Here is a 24,486-nt window from a genome sequence, read left to right on the forward strand (position 1 = left end):
AGAATTTCAAGGCCCCATGGATTAGCATCTCCATGGTTACACCTTGCTGATGGCAGCGAATACTTAAGAATGTTAATGAGCAGGGCTCAGGGAAGGCCTGGGTGCAGGAAGTAACAATGGAGATCAGAGACCAGCACCTCTTTGTAATGCAATGTGTCAACCTGGTACTAACACCCCTCCTTTGTATGAAAGGGTAGTGAATGTCCTGTCTGGAACCACTCCTTTCAGAGCAGGTAACTATGTGCATTGCAGGAGACGAAAGTTTGCCTGCAACCCCCTACTTCAAAGGAGGTATATGTTGTGACCAATTGCCGCATAGGGCTCAGTTAATTAGGGAGACACTTTGATGTACAGCAGACAGGAAGATGGGTGGGACATAGAAGTATATGTTGTCATCCTTCCCCTGTCTGTTGCAAAGTGCTCCGATTCCGACCTGAAACATCACTGAAGATTGTTGGTTGGGACCCAGGATTGGTTTATTATGGTGGGCTTAGCATAGACCCTCGCTGGTGCCCATTTGGCTTTAAAAGAGGGTTGAACCCCTCACTGATCAGATAATCCGTAGACTTCAAAAGGAGTAACACAGACTCATTTGGACCAGAGCTGAAGGTACAGTCTACCTTATATCTTACACCAGTGAAGGAAGGCCAGGAGTTCCAAGAGGGAAGCAAGATTCCTCCCCTAAACATCTCCCAGGGTACAAAGGGAGATACCAGACTCAGAGGACCTGTGCAGCTGCTCAAGAACCAGTACCCAGCCAGCACACAGCATGCCCTGCTATGTTCCGACAGCAAGCGACCTAGGTTGGAAGTGCCAGAGAGTCTCTGGACAAAGGACAAGGCCGTTGCCTGCTAACACCCTACTGAGCTTTGGGCCATCCGCCTCGAAAGGACACAAGCCCTGCGAAGAAACTAAGAGGAGTGCCACACAAGAATCATCCAGCATCCATCTTTTAAGGACAATTTCGAGTCAGTTGAGTCCTCGAAACACATCCGGCTGCACTGCTGACTGTTGTCATGCCACAGCTGCCAGAGCGTACAAGAAACCTCGACCAGCAGTCCAGATCCACCAACCAGTACCGAGACAACAATTCTTGGCCCTGAGCTGCCGCGCCGGCCAACCTGCAGACATCTATCCAGCTTCGCTTGCCATACTGCCTGCAACCTGGTACCCACAGCTGTCTCCCGCCACTAACTTTGTCTCAAGGGCTGCAAAGTGCACTGGAACCGCCTCAATGCTCTCCAGCACCAAGAACTTCTTCAGCACCAGTTACATTGTGGTTCAGCCCCCCTGGTCCTTCTCAGAAAGCCCCTAGAGACGGTTAAAACCCTTTGCCTCTTGGGTGTTGAAACCAAATATTCTTGGACTATAAGACTGATTACATTACCAACTACCCTCCTGTCAGTATCCAGAGTGCATCCCTGTCCTTCGTGAAACTGTCTGTCCTCTGTGTTCCTTTACAGTGTGGGTTGTAATTGCCGTGTGGTAGAACTGTCTATTGTAGTAATAATAAAGTAGATATTTTTATACAACCTTGACTGGATAGTTCCTTTCATCATTGGGTAATTGTATTTTCGCTGTGTTGCAACTGACCAACGATCCACGACCTTGCAGAGACAAGCCTGCTGTTCCGTCCACGTTATAAAAATTGGACAAAGAGGTCTTATAATTGACTTGTGTTCCAATCTGTTCAGATCCCTTCTGGTGTACTAGAGGTGTGGGGCTGATTGATGGTTTACAAACCAATATTCATCCCTGGACCACTGGTGCGTCGGAAGTCGATTCGAAACATTGGTGGCAAGCGGTCAGATCAGTTGAAGCCCTGCGAACAGCTTAGTCACCCAAAGATAAAAGTTCTATTACAGGCAACATTTAGTCACTGCTAGGTAATAGTAGTAGTCATGGAGCTTGACATGGAGACTATAAAAAGGCATGACCAAGTATGTCCTGCATGTCTTATGTCAAGAGAGGGGTCTTCCCCAGAGCACTAAGGTTAATAAACCTGAGTTGCTGACCAGCCTCCAAGCTTGGGTACCCCAGGGGACGGACTAGGCACTGTGTACCCGAACGGACAAGACCTTCCAGAGGGGGTAAATGACGAGGACGACTGCACGAGCAGTGTCTCTCGCCAATCATCCCACTGGGGGGCAAGTGTGGTTTCTCTACACTCAAGAATGTCAGTGAGGACGGGCTAGTGCGGCACCCAACAGGTCCCAGGCCTCAGCACAGTCTCTAAGTGGCCCAGTAATTGTTCCGGCTGTAAATGACGTAGCAGCTAGGAAGCTCCTGCTCGAGGAGAGGAGACTAGTGCTAGAGGAACAGAAACAGCAGGACAATGTCACCACAGAGCTGCGCAAGCTGGCGCTTGAAGAGCAGAAAGAGGCCAACAGGTCCGCCTCTAGCGAGAACAGCAGTAGTTGCTCAAACCAGAGTGCCCGGGATAAGCCCAGATGTCATATCTCCAAAGATTTAGTACAGGCTTATGAAGCAGGGAAGAATATTTTTGACTGGTCTGAAGCACTCAAGCTGGCATTCCAGCTGCAGGTGGTGGATGAGGTACTGTAGGGTGCAGCCCATATGAGTCGCTTACTGACACCAGGGACTGATGCAAAACTTCAGTTAACTCCTGAGGAAAGGCCAGTTTATGAGAGCATGAAGGCAGCCCTTCTCAGGAAGTTCTGTAAAACCCCAGAACAGTATCTAAAGAGCTTCAGAGAGCTCAGAAAGAAAAGTGGGCAGACATTTGAAGCGTTCACACACTTGTTGAAATATCTGAGAAGGTGGGTGATATCTGTGTGCGTGGGTGACTGGTAACAAAGTTGACACATTTAAAGGGGTGTACAATTTGATTGCATGTGAGCATGTGTTGAAAAATTGTGAGGCTGACCTACCCCAGCCTCTAGTGCATGGGTGCACAACATACGGCCCGCCATGCTCTTTTGTCCGGCCCACGAGGCACAATGACTTTCCTAATGGAGGGCGGCCCGCGGCCGCCCTCCATTAGGAAAGTCTGTTGTCTTCCGGGCCGGACAAAACACTGGCCCTCATTGGCTCAGCACACACACGCACCACGTAATGCGTGTGTGCTGCACTAATGGAGGGCCAGCACTATGGCTGGCGTGTTCCATAAGGCTTGATGCCGGAAGGCATTTCAGCCTTGGACCACGCTAGCCGTAGTAAGATTCCAGCGTTCCAGCTTACCAGCCACTTACCTGCCTTCCAGCACGTCGCCGGTAAGTGGTCTGTTTGTGTTTGTGTGTCGGGTCTGTTTTGCTTTATGTTTGTGTGTGTATGTTGCGATGGGGGGGTGTTGGATGTGTATGAATGTTTGGATTTGAATGTATTTTGTGTGTATGTTGAGATGCGGGGGTGGGGGGGTGTCGGATGTGTATGAATGTTTGGATTTGAATGTATTGTGTGTATGTTGAGATGCGGGGTGGGGGGGGGTGTCGGATGTGTATGAATGTTTGGATTTGAATGTTTTTTGTGTGTATGTTGAGATGCGGGGTGGGGGGGTGTCGGAGGTGTGTCGGATGTGTATGAATGTTTGGATTTGAATGTTTATTGTGTGTATGTTGAGATGCGGGGGTGGGGGGAGGGTGTCTGATGTGTATGAATGTTTGTATTTGAATGTTTTTGTGTGTATGTTGAGATGCGGGGGTGGGGGGGTTGTCGGATGTGTATGAATGTTTTGATTTGAATGTTTTTTGTATGCTGAGTTGGGGGTGGGGGGTTCGGGTCTGTATGGGTGCATGTTTGTGTGTGTGCTGAGTTGGGGGGTGGGGGGTTCGGGTCTGTGTGTGTGCTGATTTGGGGGGTGGAGGTTTGGGTCTGTATGGGTGCATGCTTGAGTGTGTGTGCGCTGAGTTGGGGGGTGGGGGGTTCGGGTCTGTATGGGTGCATGTTTGTGTGTGCTGAGTTGGGGGGTGGGGGGTTCGGGTCTGTATGGGTGCTGGTTTGTGTGTGCTGATTTGGGTGGTGGGGGTTTTGGAGTTGGGGGAGGTGGGGGGTTCTGGTCTGTATGGGTGCATGTTTGTGTGTGTGCTGAGTTGGGGGTGGGGGGGTTCGGGTCTGTATGGGTGCTGGTTTGTGTGTGTTCTGATTTGGGTGGTGGGGGTTTTGGAGTTGGGGGTGGGGGTTCGGGTCTGTATGGGTGCATGCTTGAGAAAGTGTGTTCTGAGTTGGGGGGTGGGGGGTTTGAAGTTGGGGGGTGAGGGACATGGGGCATAATGTTTGGTTGGGGGTGAGGGGCCATGGGGCATAGTGTTTGGTTGGGGGTGAGGGTGCCATGGGGCATAGTGTTTGGTTGGGGGTGAGGGTGCCATGGGGCATAATGTTTGGTTGGGTGTGAGGGGGCCATGGGGCATAGTGTTTGGTTGGGGGTGAGGGGGCCATGGGGCATAGTGTTTGGTTGGGGGTGAGGGGGCCATGGGGCATAGTGTTTGGTTGGGGGTAAGATGGCCATGGGGCATAGTGTTTGGTTGGGGGTGAGAGTCATGGGGCATAGTGTTTGGTTGAGGGTGAGGGGGCCATGGGGCATAGTGTTTGGTTGGGGGTGAGGCGGCCATGGGGCATTGTGTTTGGTTGGGTGTGAGGGGGCCATGGGGCATAGTGTTTGGTTGGGTGTAAGGGGGCCCTGGGGCATAGTGTTTGGTTGGGGGTGAGGGACATGGGGCATAGTGTGTGGTTGCGGGTGAGGGACATGGGGCATAGTGTGTGGTTGGGGGTGAGGGTGCCATGGGGCATAATGTTTGTTTGGGTGTGAGGGGGCCATGGGGCATAGTGCTTGGTTGGGGGTGAGGGACATGGGGCATAGTGTTTGGTTGGCGGTGAGGGGGCCATGGGGCATAGTGTTTGGTTGGGGGTAAGGGTGGCTCTGGGGCATAGTGTTTGGTTGGGGGTGAGGGTGCCATGGGGCATAGTGTTTGGTTGGGGGTGAGGGGGCCATGGGGCATAGTGTTGCACTCCAAGAGTGAACCCAATAATAAAGCTAAAACAGGCACAGTTAGGAGATGTTCATCTTTTGCTTTTTGAGGAAACCTGACTCAACGAAGGCCACACTCCTCTTGGGCAACCCAAAGGGCAAACTGTAGCAGTCCAAAATAACGGCATGTCCAATCTAGGGACAACATAAGTTAATTAAACAGGCGAGATACAATAACTATATAGAAATAAATTATAACGATGGAAAATGTGTAGTACAAAATGTAAGTTTGAAATGCAAATAAAAATTGTTACCCCTCAAAAACATTCTTTTTCCACGTGTTTAGTACAAATTGGGGGTTTAAAAAGCCTCCTGCCACGCCCCGCCTACCGCCCCGCCCACATTTACTTTTCGGCCCACTATAGCCCTCGAGTCCAGAAGAAGGCTAATGCGACCGCACCCAAACTGGAAGAGAAATCAGCAGACAAAAAAGTAAACAAGGATGGGAAGGACAAAGGTCGAATCCTATTCAAAGTCATGTCCCCAAAAGATCCCCAAACTCTAGTTCAGCCATGCACACCAAAAAGAAGAGCACAGGCACCCCTAACACTGGGACACCTGTGTTCTCACCACGGAAATGTTTTTTCATGTGTAAGGCAGGGCCATAGGAAAGGGGTTCCTGCTTGCAAGGGCTTATCCAGGCAAGCCATAGTGAATGTTGGACTCATGGAGGAGGCCATCATTAGTGTGGGCCTCTCAGAGGAGGATTTCCCACTAGGCCAGGGAGTGGCCAAATGTGGATCGGTTATACTGAGTGGGAACGGTACCAGATCTCCAGAAGAGACCCCCGTTGCTAATAATACTCAACTATCTGGAGCATGTGTACTTCAATGGACACAAAACTCCTGCGGTCAGAGGCACAGCGGCTAGCGTCACCTCAGTCACCCGGCAGTGGGTACAGGCAGCCAGTATACTGATGGGCCAGAATTGTGCGTAAGTGGATTTGAGGGTAAGAGTAAGTGCCCCTTGGCAATAGAATTTAGTTGGCGAGGTGTAACGACCCAGCGATGTGTAGTGGTGAAAGACTCCATCCCTGTCCCATGTCTGTTGGGTAATGATCTTCCTGATCCCAAAATAGTCGCAGCGGCTACACGATCGAGGGCCAAAGAGAATGCCAGATTGAACGCTCTGAAAGCCTTAAGGCCTGGAGTGCTTCCAGGGGGCTTGTTGGAAGGACCAGCTTGGCCGGTAGCCCCTAGTCCAGTTCCACAGACTACTGAGTTGCCTACTCCTGTGGGAGAGGGGCTAGTAGCCAAGGAGGACCCTACTTTGGTAGCAGGGGAGCCAGTGACTTTAGAGTTGCCTGACGCAGTGCAGGAACCTGAGGTGGAGGACCAGATGGGTGCAGATCTGAAGGGTCTGCCCAAGCTGGATGAGTTTGCATCAGCTGGGGGCCAGATCAGACTGACTTCTACAAAGCCCAGAAAGAGTGTCTCAATCTGGCGGGTCTGCGGAAGCAGGCGTAGAAGCAGGCTAAGGGCGAGGCCACGCAGTTCGGCGTAAAAGGTAAGGAATTTGTCCGGTCCTGACCGACTTGTCACACTTCTGGCAAGTTGGGTGGTGCCACAAAGGCCCCCTTAATTCCACTACCGTGGTTGAGTGGCCTTTCGAGAGAATAGGCATGGAGATTGTGGGTCCTTTGAATCCTCAAACCAGCTCACGGAACCAATAAATCTTGGTGGTGGACCACGCCATGAGATACCCTGAGTCTGTCCCTCTGAGGAGCATCAAAGCCCCCATGGTTGCGAAAGCTCCGATTGGGATATTCTCCCATGTTGAATTCCCCAAGGAAGTCGTTTATGACAGGGGATCAAACTTCATATCAGCAAATATGAAGGCTATGTGAGAAGAGTGTGGAGTCACCTACCGGTTCTCTGCCTCCTCCATCCACAAACCAATGGGCTTGTTGAGCGGTTCAATAAGACCCTGAAGGGCATGATAGGTGGCTTGGAAGAGAACCTGAGGAGAAAATGGGATATTCTCTGCCATTCCTTCTGTTCACCTACAGGGAGGTGCCACAGAACGGAGTAGAGTTTAGCCCCTTTGAGCTTCTGTTTGGACACCTTGTACGAGGTCCCCCTCAGTCTAGTGATGGAGGGATGGTAAAGCAAACCCTCATCCCAGTCACAAGATGTGGTGGACTATGTACTCAGCCTTCGGTCTAGAAGGGCAAAGCACATGGAACAGTCGACAAAGAATCTAAAGGCCGGTCAGGTGCCGATGAAGCACTGGCATGACCAAAAGGCCACAGTGACAGTCTATTCTCCAGGGCAGTGGGTGTGGATTATGGAGCCTGTCAAACGCAGTGCTCTTCAAAGTTCAGTGAGGTGAATTCTCTCATTGATGTGAAAGGACCTAAACAGACGTGCAGGGTCTTTCACGTCAACCGGCTAAAACCCCATTATAGCCGGGATGACAAAGTCATAGCGTTAGTGACTGACGGAGAGACTGACAAGGAGACCGATCCCCTCCCAGACCTCCTGCACACTGAAGCCACAGATGGGTCAGCTGAAGGTGTCAACCTTGCAAAAGACTCGTCAGAACACCAACTGATAGACTGTCATCATTTACTGGGACAGTTCGCCAGTCTGTTTTCGTGGACTCACAGTCACGCAGATTGGTGCACCCATGATGTGGACACTGGAGACAGTAAGCCGGTGAAGACTAGAATTCACTGGATGTCCGATAAGGTCAGGGAAACCATCAAGGAGGAAGTTTCCGAGATGTTGTCCCGAGGAGTGATAGAGCCATCTCACAGCCCCTCGGCTAGCCCAGTGGTACTGGTCCCTAAAAAGATCAGTAGTGGGAAAACTGAAGTTCGCTTTTGTGTGGACTACAGAGGGCTCAATTCTGTCACAAAGACAAATGCTCACCCCATTCCTTGGGCAGATGAGCTAATTGATAAGCTCAGTACTTTTGACCTCACAGCAGGGTATTGGCAGGTTGGCTTGACAGATGGAACGAAAGAGAGGTCGGCATTCTCAATCCCAGAAGGAAATTATCAGTTCACTGTGATGCCCTTCGGATTGAAGAATGCCCCTGCCAGGTTTTGTCCAGACAGGAAAACTTCAGCGTCGCCTATCTAGACGACAATGCTGTGTTCAGCCACACCTGGGAGCATCATGTATCCCACCTGAAATAAGTGCTTCAGGCGCTGCAGAATACAGGCCTGACTATCAAGGCCATGAAGTGCCAGATAGCGCACAGTACCATGACTTACATATGCCACCTGGTCGGTGGAGGGAAGAAACAACCTTTTGAAGCGAAGGTACAGGCTGTGAAGGATTGGGACATCCCCAACACAGACACAGGCGAGAGCCTTTCTAGGTCTCACAGGATACTACCGGTCATTCATCAGAGGGTATGGGACCATTGCCATGCCCCTGAATGATCTAACATCCAAAAAGATGCCAAAAAAGGTAAGGTAGACCCCTGCCTGTCAAACCTCCTTTCAGGATTTAAAGGATGGATTGTTCAGGGCCCCAGTTCTGAAAGTGCCAGACTATGGTCAGGAATTCATTATCCAGACAGGCGCCTGCGATTTTGGGATTGGAGCAGTGTTAGCGCAGCTGAACTCTGAAGGGGCAGAGCAACCTGTCGCCTACATTAGCAGGCAGTTCACAAAAAGGGAAAGGAGCTGGGCGGTCGTAGAAAAAGAGGAGTATGCAGTTGTGTGGACCGTAAAAAAATCACAAACCCTACATCTTTGGGTCTCACAACACGATCCTGATAGACCACAAGCCTCTGCAATGGTTAATGGCCATGCAAGGGGAGAACCCTAAGCTTTTGCGGTGGACCATATCCCTACAGGGATTAGATATGGACATCCAACACAAGCCAGGCTCCCAGCATGGAAATGCAGATGGCCTCAGCCGGTACATTCGCCTTGATGACGAACCAGACACTCAGTAGGGTGGTGGCTGACATGTTGAGGCTGGGGGCATGTGAGGAATTTGACCATCTACACAGGGAGAGTGTGCTCGCCTAGGCTTTTTGATTTATTTAAAAGAATGAATGATGGGAGATCAACCTCCGGAAAATATGTGGGGCCATTCCCGCAGATATTTTCCATGCTCACTATACAGCAGAAAAAAAGTCATGTATTCCGGAAGGACACAGCTTACCAGCGCCACCCTCCCCCCATCACGTGTAGCTGACACTTGGCAGCTGTGGGTACATCAAAAGCCTCTGGCCGTGGGCAACCTGATTAGCATTTCAAGGCCACATAGATTAGCATCTCCATTGTTAAACCTTGCTGGTGGTGGCGAATACTGAAGAATGTTAATTATCATGCCTCAGGGAATGCCTGGGTGCAGGAAGTAACAATGGAGCCCAGAGACCAACACCTCTTTGTAATGCAATGTGTCAACTTGGTACTAACACCCATCCTTGGTATGAAAGGGCAGTGAATGTCCTGTCTGGAACCACTCCTTTCAGAGCAGGGAAGTATGTGAATTCTAGGAGACGAAAGTCTGCCTGCAACCCCCTACTTCAAAGGAGGCCCATGATGTGACCAAGAACTGCATATGGCACAGTTAATTAGGGAGACGCTTTGATGTACAGCATACAGCAAGATGGGTGGGACTTAGAAGAACAAGTTACTTACCAACTGCAACGTTCTTTCGACTGGATGTTCCTCCCACATATTCCTCATCTATGATATTCGTATCTCACCAGCTTCGCTGCTTCGGAATAAGAGAATTCGGCAGAGAGCGCTGTGCACATGGTCGTGGCATTGATGTCCCTCAGCGGTCTCCCTAGTGTGTCGACATCAGTAGTCGTATAAGTAGCTTGTGCTCGCCCGTTGGATTCAGTTCTGTTTTTTCGTGGTATAATTCGAGGAACACCCAGGCGTGCCTCAGACTGTAAACTCTTTGTGAACGAGAAGTTTAAATAACGTAAACTGTACTGCAGGGTAGGATGGGAGGGGCGATGAGGAATATGTGGGATGAACATCCAGTCGAAAGAATGTTACATTTGATAAGTAACTTGTTCTACGAATGGATTGTGTCCTCCCAAGTATTCCTCATCTATGATAGACTCCCATAGCAGTAGTAAAATTTGGAGGGGGGAGTATGAATTATTTTTTATCATGTACGGAATGAAGTACAGCTTTTGCAAACAGGCCTTCCTGGGAAGAAGAGGCATCAAAGCAATAATGCTGAATAAAAATGTGCATTGATGCCCATGTTGCAGCTGAACAAAATGTCAATTACAGGGACTCCCCTCTGCAGAGCCGTGGAAGTTGCCATACCCCTTGTGGAATAGGCATGTAGTCCCTCCGGTGGGTCTTTCCCAGCTAATCTGTAGCACTCTACTATAGCCAAAGTAACCCAGTGGGATATAGTTTGTTTTGTCACCGCTAATCCCAGTTTATGGTCAGTGTAACCCACAAAGTTGGTAATCCTGGCGCAACCTTGTCATTCTTGAAATATAAAAACTCAAAGCCCTTTTTGGGTCCAGTCTGTATAATCTCTCTTCTCCTTTGCCCAAATGAGGAGGAGGATAGAAGGTTGGAAGTGTGATTTCTTGTGACAAATGAAAGTCAAACTACTTTCGGCAAGAAAGAAGGTTTAACTCCAAGTACCACCTTATCCTTGTAAGAGGTAGTATGCAGTGGTTTGCATGAGAGAGCCTGCGATTCACTAACCCTGCGGGCTGATGTTAAGGCCACAAGAAGGACAGTTTTGAGTGTTCAAAGACTTAAAGGACAGGAATGTAGGGGCTCAAAAAGGTATACAGGTTAGGAATTTCAACACAAGATTCAAATCCCAAGTAGGGACATGAAAAGGTATTGGGGGTACACATTTGTGAGCCCCTTCAAAAACTGAATAATCAAAGGAATCTTAAAATAGGAAACTCTTCCGGGGAGCGCTTGAATATAGAAAGCGCTGCCAAATATCCTTTTATTGTCCCAATCTGGAGCCCCAGATTGGCTAGATGTAATAGAAAAGATAGCACTGTAGGAGTGCCACATTGAAAAGGGTCCACATTCTTATCTATGCACCAGTTACTGAATTTATTCCAATGACACCGGTACAGAGATTTAGTTGCTGGCCTTCTGGTTGAAAGCAAAATCTCCATTACGTCATCCGTGAGGTCCCAATACTTATATCTCAACCCCTCAGAAACCATGTGTGAAGGTTGAGTGTCTTGACCTCTGGATGGAGAACTCGACCTTCCGCTTGCGAGAGAGAAGATCCTCTCTTTGTGGAACACATAGTGGAGGGCAGATGGACATGTCTAGAAGGTCCGGGTACCACGTCCTCCTGGCTCAGTCCGGGGAAATTAGGATCATGGTTTTCCTGAACTTTCTCAACCTCCGGATTACGTGAGGAATCACGGGGACTGGAGGAAACACATACAGAAGTTGAAATTCCCAGTCCACTACGAATGCGTCTCCTAGAGCTCCTCTTGGGGGAAATTCCCTTGAGCAGTACTGATCGCACTTCGGTTGGCCGAGGTTACGAACAGATCCACCTGAGGGGTTCGCCTAAGGGTGAAGATCCCTTGAAGGACTCCGTGACCCAGTTCCCACTCGTGGGAGACTGTGCTCTGCCTTCTCAGAGCGTCCGCCGCTGTGTTCTGCTCTCCGGCTAGGTGAACTGCCGACAGAGAGATTTCTTCTACTATTGCCCAGAACCAGAGTTGCATTGCCTCTCTGCACAGTGGTAGTGACCCTACGCCTCCTCTCTTGTTTAGGTAGTACATGGCCACTGTGTTGTCCGTCATTATCAGGACATTCTTTCCCTGTACAGAGGGCAGAAAGGCCTTCAGCGCTAGTCTGATCGCCCTCTGCTCCAAAAGGTTGATGTGTAGTTTGGACTCCGATGGAGACCAACGACCGCTGATTGTTAGATCGTTGGTATGGGCTCCCCACCCCGTGAGTGAGGCATCCGTCACTACTGTAATCTCCGGCCATGGTTGCCAAAAAGATTCTCCCTTGAGGATATTGTCATTGCAAGCCCACCATAGTAGTGCCTGAGCAACTGTGCTCGGGACTTGCAGAAGATCCGACATAATCCTCGAGAATTGGGACCACTGAGTTCTGAGGGCCCATTGAAGAGATCTCATCCTCAGTCGAGCCTCTGGCACCAGAAAAATGCAGGACACCCTGAGGCCGAGCAACCTCACAAAATCGTAGGCCATTAGACGCTGGCCATTCTGGAATTTTGTTACCATCTGCAGAATGTGCAGGGCTCTCACCTCGGGAGGCGAGGCTTTGCACGAGGAAGTATCTGGGACTGCGCCGATAAATTGGAGTCTTTGGAATGGTATCATACGGGACTTCTTGTAATTTAGGGAGAAGCGCAGCTTCTGTAGGGAGTGGCAGGTGATTGCAAGATGTTCCTGAGCTTGTTCGGGGGAACAAGCTCTTATCAACCAATTGTCCAGGTAGGTGTAGATGTGAATTCCACCCCTCCTGAGATTCACTGCCACAACCACCATCAGCTTGGTGAAAACCCTCGGGGCGGAGGTCGGCCCGAATGGCAGTGAGAGCCGCCAACCGCGAACCTCAGGTACTTTCTGTGCTTGAGATGGGTTGGCACATGAAAGTAAGCATCCTGAAGGTCCAACAATACCAACCAGTCTTGGAGTTGGAGAGCCTGAAGGATTTGACCATCTTGAACTTGTCCTTCCTGTGGAACTTGTTCAAGTTTCTTAAGTCCAAGATGAGTCTCAGTCCTCTGTCCTTCTTTGGGATGAGAAAGTAAGGGGAGTACCAACCCATGTTCCTCTCCGCTACAGGTACATGTTCTATTGTACCTTTCTCTAGCAGGGTTAAGATTTCCTGCAACAGGAGCGTATCTGGAATTTTGACAGAGTTGGTTCCCGGTGGATGGTTCCGAGGCCTTTTTAGGAAGGGAAGGCAGTAACCTTGAGATACTGTTTCCAGTGCCCAAGCATCTGAAGTAATGCCCCGCCATTCGCTCAGATGCTGGGAGATTCTGCCTCCCAATAGGGTCTTGTGTGCTAAGGTCTCAGAGATTTGGAGGCGGCTGCAGGAGTGGCGGAGGGCAAAGATGCCGCTGCTGAGGCTGATTTCTCACCTCTTCCTCATCCACTACGAGGGAAATTTCTTTTACCTTTCTGTGCGGCCTGTCCACTTCCTCTACAAAGTGAGTAGTAGTATCGAAAAGAATTACCTATCCAGGAAGATGGGCCCGAATAAAGTTTTTGAGGCTGTCGCATAGAGGCGCTAAGTGACTTAGCCGCCGCCTTGGAGGTCTGTAGTTTTTCTTAGTGCCGAACAGCCTCGAGCCATCGAAAGGCATGTTGAGTAGCCTGGCCTGCACGTCTGGTGCAAACCCCGACTTCCTCAACCACGCAAATCAGTACTGTGCTTGCAGCAAAGGATCTGCTGATGCTGTCAACAGTATCCAATCCAGATTGGAGACATTCCCCCATTGCCTCCTTAGCATCGTTCACAATATTCAGAAAGCCTTCCCTTTCTTCGCCTTCCTGGAATATGTTCAGCCGCCGCCTTTACGTAATCCCGCAGGGTATGGGTAAACCTGGCCATGGTACAGGTAACATTTGCTGATTTAAGGGCCATACTGCCTGAGGAAAATACCTTGCAGGCCCAAGCGTCCACCTTTTTATTCTCTCTATCTGGGGGGATAGATGGATAAGCTGATTGCCTCGTGGAAGTAGCAGCTTGTACTACTAGACTTTCTGGCGTAGGGTGTTTACTCAAAGTCAGGGTCACTACGTGATGGCCTATATTTTTTGGGAAAGTCTTTATTGACTGCTGCAACAGACTCGGGGGTCTCCTGACCTCCTTCAACCACTGTCCTTTTAAGAGCCCTATGAAAGGGAAGAACTGGGTCCTTTTGGGGGCCCTGGTCCAGGATATTGGTCATATCATCTTGTTCAATGGTTGGTAAAGACCTACCCCAACCCATATATTCCACAACTCTGTTCATCAAGTTCCTGTACCCAGAATCTGCATGTTCTGCAGGATTAGGTTTTTGAAACTCTAACTCAGGTGATGTATCAATGCCACTGGCAGAGTGAAGGGTGTCACACAGCTCTCTCAATCTTGACTCAGGGTCAATCAATTCCTCTGGCACATTTCTAGCACCAAATTTTACTCCAAATGGAGAAATTTCTTCCTCGGAGGCACTTTCTTCCTCAAAAATAGAGGATCTGGACTTTATAAAGTCTGATTTGGGTAAAGGTGTATACCATTTTTCCTGTTCTGGAATTTGCCTCGAGGGAATCGAAGGATTCTTCGAAATCGTTGACGCCGACTTCCATAAAGGAGCCAATATCTCCTTTGGCTTCTGCGTCGAGGTAGTTGGCACCGATGGCGTCGATGAACTCGCCGAGTGCTTCGACAGTTTATGCTTTCTAGCCATTACCGGGGAATCACTTGAATCTCGAGGAGCCTTCGACGTTTTAACGTTGGGCCGAGATCGTCGAGTTTCCTCCTTACTGCTGGACTTGGCCTTAGTAGTTTGACTCTCCTGCGTCGTCCAAGGGAGCGACCGGTGTCCGGCTCTTACGAGGTTTCTTTGAGGGGGTCGGGCCGCATTCTCAAAGACCTTCATCATTTGTTTTCTGAATTCTTCCCATTTCCTAGGAGAATCCGACTTAGTCAGACATTTTAACATCTCAGTAGATGTGTCTGACGAAGAGGAAGGAGATCTATGTCTCCTCTTCGTCATCTTAGTAAAAGACAAATGACGTCTCGATCTACTCCTAGATCGAGACCTCTCCGAATGTTTATGCGTATCAGAGTCTCGATTCTCCAGACTCTCTCTCGAAGAGGCCCTCTAAGATTCCCACCCCACCGCTAGTTTACCTTTTCGTTCGCAAAGAGCTTTCTTCGTCATCGATTGACAGGAGCCACAGTCGCCGGTCCCAACTGTTAGGGAGAATTCTCATTTCATGGCTAATTTCCCTTACCTAGTGAGTCCCTCAGCAGCTTTGCTGGATCTCTGGAGTTATTTCTTTCCACTTGGTAAGAGTGTGAGATTTTCACCACTCTTACTTGTGTTTTGCTATGTGTTTTTACCTGTTTTTGCGATTGTGGACTCTGGAGTGCACCACTTCAGTAGCGCCCTTCTTTTGTGTCACACAGCACAGTCTGTGCAGTGACACAGGGTTGTCGTTCAGACTTCCCACCGACTCCATTTCTGAGGCTTACTACTGTCCCCCAGAAAAGGGTAAAGTTACCATTAACTTTACTTAGTGTCATGATGCCTACCTCCAAGGAGCCAGGTCCGACCCAGCAACCCCAGAGGCAGGCATCATCCCCCCCCCCGCCCCCCCCCCAGGGAAGTGCCAGCGGGCCCAAGCTGGAGCCCTTTGGACACAGTCCTGGCGCCTTAGGCGCCAGGTTCATGTTGGACCCCTGTCCTGGCGCCTTAGGCGCCAGGCTCATAAAGCTAAACATGTTTTCAAGTGTTTTAATGTGCACTTACCTGATGCAGACCTTGCTGCTACATCCAGGCCCTCTTGAGGCCTGAATGGAACTACTTTACCTGTGGGACTACTTTCCACCTGTGTGTGGTCGGGGAAGGATACATACCTGATCGGTGGAAGAATACATGTCTGGAACTTCTTCCAAAGCTATTTAAACCACGCCCGATCAGCAACTCACGCTTCGCGTTGTTCTGCTCCTCGCAGCTGGACGCTCACTGTGTCAGCTCCTGCATCTGGACTTCAGCCACGCCTGTCAGCATCCTGGGTCGCCTGCAAAGGGAGATAAGAGAGAATTGGAGAGAAAGAAGACCTTACCTGCTAAAGCTGCATCACAGAGACATCACACCGACGATCCTGAAAGGGAAGACATCATTTTAAAAGCATTTCGCTTCGATCGCTGCAGCGCTGCATTTCACTCACCTTTCCTGGGCGCCTCCATCTTCAGCAGCGATCATCCGGATTCGCACCCACTTCCCAGAGCCTAGAGAGAAAAGACAAGAAAACAAGGTGAGAGAAGGAAGGGAAATAGGAAAAGCTCAGTTTCCTTCTAAGACTTACCTGTTGGGTCATTCCCATTTCATTTCGGGTCCTGCCGCTTTCTGGCATTCCAGACCCCGGCCCCAATGGGGAAAAAAGACAAAGACATTAAATGAGCGAATGTAAAGACATTACCTGAACGCTCATCCAGAATTTACACTTTGGGTCGGCGCCATATCTCCGGCATTCCGAACCCGGGCCCCTAAGGGGAAAAAGACATAAGCATTAGCGCTTGCTGCAATAAGACAATGAACATTATTATTAGGCTTGAACTTTTGAACTTGCAACAGAACTCTTACAGCGCCTCACCTGAATAGTCAAGCTTATTTTGAACTCCCATCAAACCTCAATCCAGTGAAGTAACTGGGTTTCAACGCGCCCCTGCATCAGAAGCAGGATGGAGTACTCATCCTTCCAGACCCTAAGGTGAGACTTCATGGGGAATTTTTGGAAGGGTACCGAGGAGGGTTGGAAGGGAGTGGGAGGCTTGAGCATTATTCCGTCAGTAGGTAATACTCCCTTTTCACGCACAGGGGAATATTCCTGCGAGCCAGAAAAGCCAGAGTAGAGGGGCCCTTCCTGTCCATCATCAGAGTCCTGCGCTTCACCATTGAAGAAGCATCAGCACTCGAAGCCAGACCTGCACCTCCGTGGGAATCAGGTGAGCGTGACAGAACGCGAAGCCTACCCACAATTTCCCACCCGGGCGCTATGGAGACTTCCGAGACAGATCAGCTGGCCCAGCTTTTGGGGGAATTACGGGCAGAAGTGCACTCAGCCCGCCAGGAGACTAATGCTCTCAAAAGAGAACTGATCCTATCCAAGGAAAGAACTGATGACCTGGCCAAAAGGTCATTGCAGGCCCAGGCAGGGCACACTCCTTTACCTAATTCCGGAGGTACTTTCACATCAATGGGTTTGAATAACCCGGTACAAATCAATCTACCTGGACACATGCCTTTGGCCCCGCCTGAACGCTTTGCGGGGGATCCCAAGAAATATGCCGTCTTTATGAATCAATGTCATTTACACTTTCTATGCATACCCGGGGCCTACCCTAACGACCAGACCAAGGTAGCCTTTATACTATCTTACCTCAGTGGCAGTGCTGCCGATTGGTCTATTCCATTGGTAAATCAGGATGATCCCATTCTCCAGGATTTTCAGGGCTTCCAGGCTAGCATGGAAAGATTGTTTGCTCGACACTCTCAAGGACAGGCCCTTGATAACAAACTGCTATCCTTACGACAAAGTAATCAGGATCTCCTGTCCTACGTTGCCACCTTTAATAGGCTGGTTGTGGAAACTGGATGGCCAGAAAACAAAATGATCACATTGTTTCATCAAGACCTGCGCGGAGAGCTTAAGGATGTTCTAGCTCAGATAGTAGATCCACCCCATGTCTGTGCAGACTACATAGACTTGGTGGTTCAACTGGATCACAGACTTCAAAATAGAAAAGCAGATCGATTCAAGTACGAAACCCGAGTACCGATCAAAACCCACGCTAACTCCAAGAGTACCGACGTATCCGAACCTATGAAAATCGGCAGTGTTAAAGGACCATTAACGCAGAAGGAACGAGCGAGAAGGCGGCAAATGCAACTTTGTCTGTATTGCGGGACTTTCGGTCACTTTCTTCTAAATTGTCCGGTTAAACCACCTAAGAAGGTGGTTGGAGCCACTGATAACGATTTATTGACACCTGATTCGGGAAACAACCTAGCCCGACAAGCGTAGGGGTCCGCTTGCCGAGCTTGAAAACAAACTCTTTGACCTCGCATTTTGTTATGCCAATGGTGCTCGTGGACCCAAAACAGCCTCAGCAGTTGCATGCTGTAAAAGCATACATCGACAGTGGAGCTATTGGAAACTACATAGACCGTGAATTGGCTTCCAGGATTAAGCTCCCTCTCCGCCCGAAAGTAACTCAAGATGTCATTACTACAGTAGATGGAACCGAAATAGCCTCAGGGCCTGTAACGCATTCCACTGTTGAAATGACACTGGTGGGACAGGATGGACATCGGGAAGCAATCGTGTTTGATGTGATCAAGGCCCCACAATTTCAAGTAATTTTTGGAATTCCTTGGTTAGAAACACATAATCCCAGAATCGACTGGAGAGCAAAGAAGATAAGTTTTCCTGATTGTGAACCAACTTGTTATCCAAGAAATCCAGTTATGGGTCTAGCCTCAGCAACTTCCACCCCTGTAAAGCTACCGTCAGAATACCAAGAATTCCAAGACGTTTTTCAGAAGGAACAGGCTAACACGTTACCTCCCCATCGGTCTTATGATTGCCAAATCGATCTGGTACCCAATGCACAACTACCTTGTAGTAGGATTTATGCTCTTACGGAACCTGAGAACCTGCATTTGCGTCAGTATTTAGATCAGTACCTAGCCAATGGTTTTATTCGCCCGTCCAAGTCTCCTGTCTCCTCAGCTCTGTTCTTCGTGCCGAAAAAAGAGGGCGACCTTAGAACATGTATAGACTATCGTGCCCTAAATCCAATAACGATTAAGAATCGTTATCCTCTGCCCCTGATCCCTGAGCTTATCGACCAGGTGAAAGACGCTTGTGTGTACACCAAGTTAGATCTCGGAGGAGCTTATCACCTGGTGCGTATAAAAGAAGGCGACGAATGGAAGACTGCATTCCGCATCAAATTTGGGCTCTTCGAATATCAGGTGATGCCCTTCGGTTTGTGCAATGCACCTGCCGCCTTTCAGTACTTTATGAATGATGTTCTTCGGGAACTTATCGATGTCTGTGTCATTGTTTATATTGACGACATCCTGGTGTACTCTTCAGAATCCGATCACAGAAAACATGTTAGGGCAGTTCTTGAGAAATTGCGCCAGCACAGACTATTTGCAAAGCTCGAAAAATGCGTTTTTCATACCACAGAAGTTGAGTTTCTCGGATTCATCCTGACACCTCAAGGAGTCCGAATGGACTCGCGAAAGGTGGACGCCATCCTCAAATGGCCATCTCCTAGCTCGGTGAAGGGAGTTAAGAGCATGCTCGGCTTCGCCAATTTCTATCGAAGATTCATTCCGGAATTTCCCGACCAGTCCAACCCATCACAGCTCTCCTAAAGAAAAACAAACGCTTTGAATAGACTCTTGAGGCCGAACAAGCCTTTCAGGACCTGAAAACCAAATTCACCTCTGCACCTGTATTGAAGCACCCGCGCCCAGATCTCCCTTACATTGTGGAAACCGACGCATCCAGTTCGGCCATGGGAGCTGTCCTGTCGCAAAGAGACCCAGAAACTAACCAACTACACCCTGTGGCCTTTTGGTCCCGGAAATTTTCTCCTCCTGAAATCAACTACGCAATTACCAACAAGGAGTTACTGGCTATTAAATCTGCTTTCAAGGCTTAGCGTCACTACCTTCTCGGGGCAAGACACACCATCACCGTAATTACGGACCACAGAAATTTACAATATTTAAAGACGGCCAAAGCTCATTCTTCACGACAACTCCGATGGGCTCTATTCTTTGCGGAATTTGATTTCGTAATTACCTATCGCCCTGGCTGCAAGAATGGTAAAGTGGACGCCTTATCCCGGATTAGCATGGAAGAACCCAATTCGAGTTTAGAACCTGTGCCAATCATACCTGAACAAAGAACCTTAGGCCTAACTTCATTGCAAACTATTGAGGACATCCAAACGCAAGTAAAACAACTTCTAGACTCTTCAGCCTTACTGGAATGGAGTCAAAAGGGTCCTAAAGAATTGCAAGAACTTGTTATTGCCCATCATCATGAATCATTAATGGAAGGACACCCTGGTATCGCTAAAACAGAGGAAATATCAAACGCCACTTCTGGTGGCCTTCTTGGAGAAAAGACAAAGACTTTTGTATTGTCTTGCGGAATTTGCGCCCAAAACAAGTGTCAAAAGAAAAGGCCAGCCGGCCTACTTCAACCCTTGGATATTCCACCGGCACCATGGCACACCTTGTCAATGGACTTTATAACTGACCTGCCTCCTTGTGCTGGTTACAACACTATCCTTGTAATTGTGGATCTATTCTCCAAAATGGCCCACTTTATCCCTTTAAAAGGTTTGCCTTCAGCTTCCACCTTGGCCAAGGCATTTCTGGAGAATATAGTTCGCATACATGGTTTTCCTTCCATATTAGTCTCGGATCGTAGAAGTCAATTTATCTCCCATTTTTGGAAGAAGTGTTGCCAACTAGCACAAATAGATGTGCGGTTATCCACCAGCCACCACCCCCAGACCGACGGACAAACCGAGAGAACCAATCAGACTCTCGAGCAATATCTTCGGTGCATGTTACACCAAACCGAGTTAAATTGGAAAGACATCCTTTGGATCGCAGAATATGCATACAACAATTCAGTGCATTCTGGAACCGGACAAACTCCTTTTTATACTTTGTATGGTCACCATCCTCGGACCTCTGACCTAGATCCACCTCTGACCCTGGAAATGCCCGCAGTAAATCATCTGCATTCCACAATAACCCGAGCCTTCAAAGAAGCTGCAACTCATTTACAGCAAGCCAAGAAAAAGTATAAAGAAAACGCTGATTTGCACCGAAGTAAAACTCCTCCTTACCAAGTAGGAGACCAGGTATGGCTAGCAAAGAAACATTTACCCCTCAAGGGCCCGCGAACCTTCAATCCCAGATTCATAGGACCTTATCCCATCAAGGCTATAATCAATCCCGTGGCCTTTAAACTGGATTTACCGTCTAACATGTGTATTCATCCAGTTTTTCATGCATCACTTTTGAAGCCAGTACAACCAGGGACACGACTGTCCAAGCCTCCAGACCCAGTTCAAATTGAAGGAGAATTAGAATTCGAAGTTAAAGACATTTTAGACTCCAAGGTGTTAAAGTCAAAACTCTTCTATCTTGTTGACTGGAAGGGATATGGACCTCAGGAGAGATCGTGGGAGCCTAGTAACCATGTTCACGCACCTCGATTAATACAAAGGTTCCACCGGAGATTTCCGAACAAGCCAAAACTCCCGGAGGGAACAACCTTGGGAGGAGCCTTGAGGGGGGGGTACTGTCATGATGCCTACCTCCAAGGAGCCAGGTCCGACCCAGCAACCCCAGAGGCAGGCATCATTCTTCTTCTTCCTCTTCCTCTTCCTCTTCCTCTTCCTCCTCCTCCTCCTCCTCCTCCTCCTCCTCCTCCTCCTCCTCCTCCTCCTCCTCCTCCTCCTCCTCCTCCTCCTCCTCCTCCTCCTCCTCCTCCTCCTCCTCCTCCTCCTCCTCCTCCTCCTCCTCCTCCTCCTCCTCCTCCTCCTCCTCCTCCTCCTCCTCCTCCTCCTCCTCCTCCTCCTCCTCCTCCTCCTCCTCCTCCTCCTCCTCCTCCTCCTCCTCCTCCTCCTCCTCCTCCTCCTCCTCCTCCTCCTCCTCCTCCTCCTCCTCCTCCTCCTCCTCCTCCTCCTCCTCCTCCTCCTCCTCCTCCTCCTCCTCCTCCTCCTCCTCCTCCTCCTCCTCCTCCTCCTCCTCCTCCTCCTCCTCCTCCTCCTCCTCCTCCTCCTCCTCCTCCTCCTCCTCCTCCTCCTCCTCCTCCTCCTCCTCCCCCCCCCCCCCCCCCCCCCCCCCGCCAGGTTCATGTTGGACCCCTGTCCTGGCACCTTAGGCGCCAGGCTCATAAAGCTAGACATGTGTTCAAGTGTTTTAATGTGCACTTACCTGATGCAGACCTTGCTGCTACATCCAGGCCCTCTTGAGGCCTGAATGGAACTACTTTACCTGTGGGACTACTTTCCACCTGGGTGTGGTCGGGGAAGGATACATACCTGATCGGTGGAAGAATACATGTCTGGAACTTCTTTCAAAGCTATTTAAACCACGCCCGATCAGCAACTCACGCTTCGTGTTGTTCTGCTCCTTGCAGCTGGACGCTCACCGTGTCAGCTCCTGCATCTGGACTTCAGCCACGCCTGTCAGTATCCTGGGTCGCCTGCAAAGGGAGATAAGAGAGAATTGGGGAGAAAGAAGACCTTACCTGCTAAAGCTGCATCACGGAGACATCACACCGATGATCCTGAAAGGGAAGACATCATTTTTAAAGCATTTTGCTTCGATCGCTGCAGCGCTGCATTTCACTCACCTTTCCTGGGCGCCTCCATCTTCAGCAGCGATCATCCGGATCCGCACCCACTTCCCAGAGCCTAGAGAGAAAAGACAAGAAAACAAGGTGAGAGAAGGAAGGGAAAGAGGAAAAGCTCAGTTTCCTTCTAAGACTTACCTGTTGGGTCATTCCCATTTCATTTCGGGTCCTGCCGCTTCCTGGCATTCCGGACCCCGGCCCCAATGGGGGAAAAAAGACAGACATTCAATGAGCGAATGCAAAGACATTACCTGAACGCTCATCCAGAACTTACACTTCGGGTCGGCGCCATATCGCCGGCATTCCGAACCCCGGCCCCTAAGGGGAAAAAGACATAAGCATTAGCGCTTGCTGCAATAAGACAATGAACATTATTATTAAGCTTGAACTTTTGAACTTGCAACAGAACTATTACAGCGCCTCACCTGAATAGTCAAGCTTATTTTGAACTCCCATCAAACCTCAATCCAGTGAAGTAACTGGGTTTCAACGCGCCCCTGCATCAGAAGCAGGATGGAGAACTCATCCTTCCAGACCCTAAGGTGAGACTTCACGGGGAATCGTGGAAGGGTACCGAGGAGGGTTGGAAGGGAGTGGGAGGCTTGAGCATTATTCCGTCAGTAGGTAATACTCCCTTTTCACGCACAGGGGAATATTCCTGCGAGCCAGAAAAGCCAGAGTAGAGGGGCCCTTCCTGTCCATCACCAGAGTCCTGCGCTTCACCATTGAAGAAGCCTCAGCACTCGAAGCCAGACCTGCGCCTCCGTGGGAATCAGGTGAGCGTGACACCTAGTCAAATTTAACCACAGATCCAGTACACACCATCTTACATGGAGTACTGGAAGGGTTAATTATTAGCGCTTTTTATCTGTACCTCGTAGAGCATTGTTTCGCTCTTTTAACATTTAGACATGGCTGGTGGCAGTGGTATCTACCCTAATTTTCTACCGCGGTTATTTTATATAACCGTGGTAATATTGTAGGCTATTGTGTTAGCCTCGAACTTAAACCCGCTCGACCAAATACTTTTTCTTTTGGCTCCGGTGCGGTTTATTCGCCATTTCTTTTTGTTAAAATCCTTCTTGTGTTTTACTTTGCGTGGCAAACCAGGTTTGCCCTTTTTATTCTGTCTTTTGGTGGGCGTCTGCCAAGAAGCCCTCCTCAAGGCGCCTGGGTGTCTAGGTGGGCTGAATGTAAGGGAGGGGTGTAGTCACCCCCAGCACAGGGTATCCTAGGAAACTCAAGTCGCACTTTTTCATGATTGGCTGAGGTGATTGTCTGGGCTGGACAACCCCCCTGCTGGGCGATTGACATCCAGGCTGTGTGAAAGGGGGATTTTCGCATAAAAGGCAGGTCTCTTGGGCTGGAAGTCAGAGAGTCGCCACTGGAACTACAAGAACTGACGAGAAGTGGAGGAGAGGTTGACTGCTGCAACTACCCCGTACCGGTGAAGCCCTGCTGCAGTCCATAGCTATCTACCCTTCAACGACTAAGGAGATCCAGTCCGGAGTCTTCTTCCCTTGAGCCTGGTGGGGATAACCAGCTTGTCTTCTTCAGCCAGAGGTCGCCTTCGTGGTCGAAATCGCTGCACACTGCTGTAGTGGTCCGGATAGCCACCTGAAAAGCCTCTCCTGTTTTTAAGAAGCACACCTTTTATTCATTGTCGCTGCTGCCGGCCTCATCCCTGTGTGGTGTAGACCCCCTTCATCGTCCTCCTTCATGCCGAAGCCAAGAATCGTCGGTCTATGGGAAACTACCAGGAACAACTGCCGTGGCACCAGCTTCTTCTTTGAAAAGGTACTGTGTCCTGCTTGAGGAATTTTGGGTGAAATCCCTATTTCTCGCTTATAAGGCTTGCCCTTACTTTTCCCTCCTTCTTATAACTTTTGCTTCCGAACATTGACAATATCAAAGTACTCTTGGCAACGTTGAATCTCGAACTGTCCGACTGTGTGATCCTCAACCACAGGCACCCGGTGTCACTTGACTTTGGCTCCGGCCCTTTGACTATTGAATTACTGTCTATGTGTGTTCTTCGATTCTGACTGCCTGACCAACATATTGCCTGTGATTTTTGCCCCCGACTCGCTCTGGGTATCTCGGGTGCTAAGTGTGTTTTTGCCCCGTTAGCATTTCTTGCCGCGGATACGCGTTTATCTAGTAGACCAATCTCTGCTACTGCTCATATACTCTTGAGATAATCCTGGCTGCTCTGCTACTGCTACCACTATAACCTAGTAGTACAGGGTTGTACCAAAGGTAAAACTTGTATTGCCACCTGTGTTCTTAATTGTGTGTAGTGGTCCATAAGGGCACTGCACAGGATTCTGCCCAACACTGGTGTACAGCGGTGAGGATTTGAAAGTAGAGTGATTACACTTAGAGTGCTGCTATTGCTTGGGTTCAACTAACCACAA

Source organism: Ambystoma mexicanum, chromosome 8, assembly GCF_040938575.1.
Source record: "Ambystoma mexicanum isolate Mex_15411 chromosome 8, UKY_AmexF1_1, whole genome shotgun sequence".
In the NCBI taxonomy this organism is placed as follows: domain Eukaryota; kingdom Metazoa; phylum Chordata; class Amphibia; order Caudata; family Ambystomatidae; genus Ambystoma; species Ambystoma mexicanum.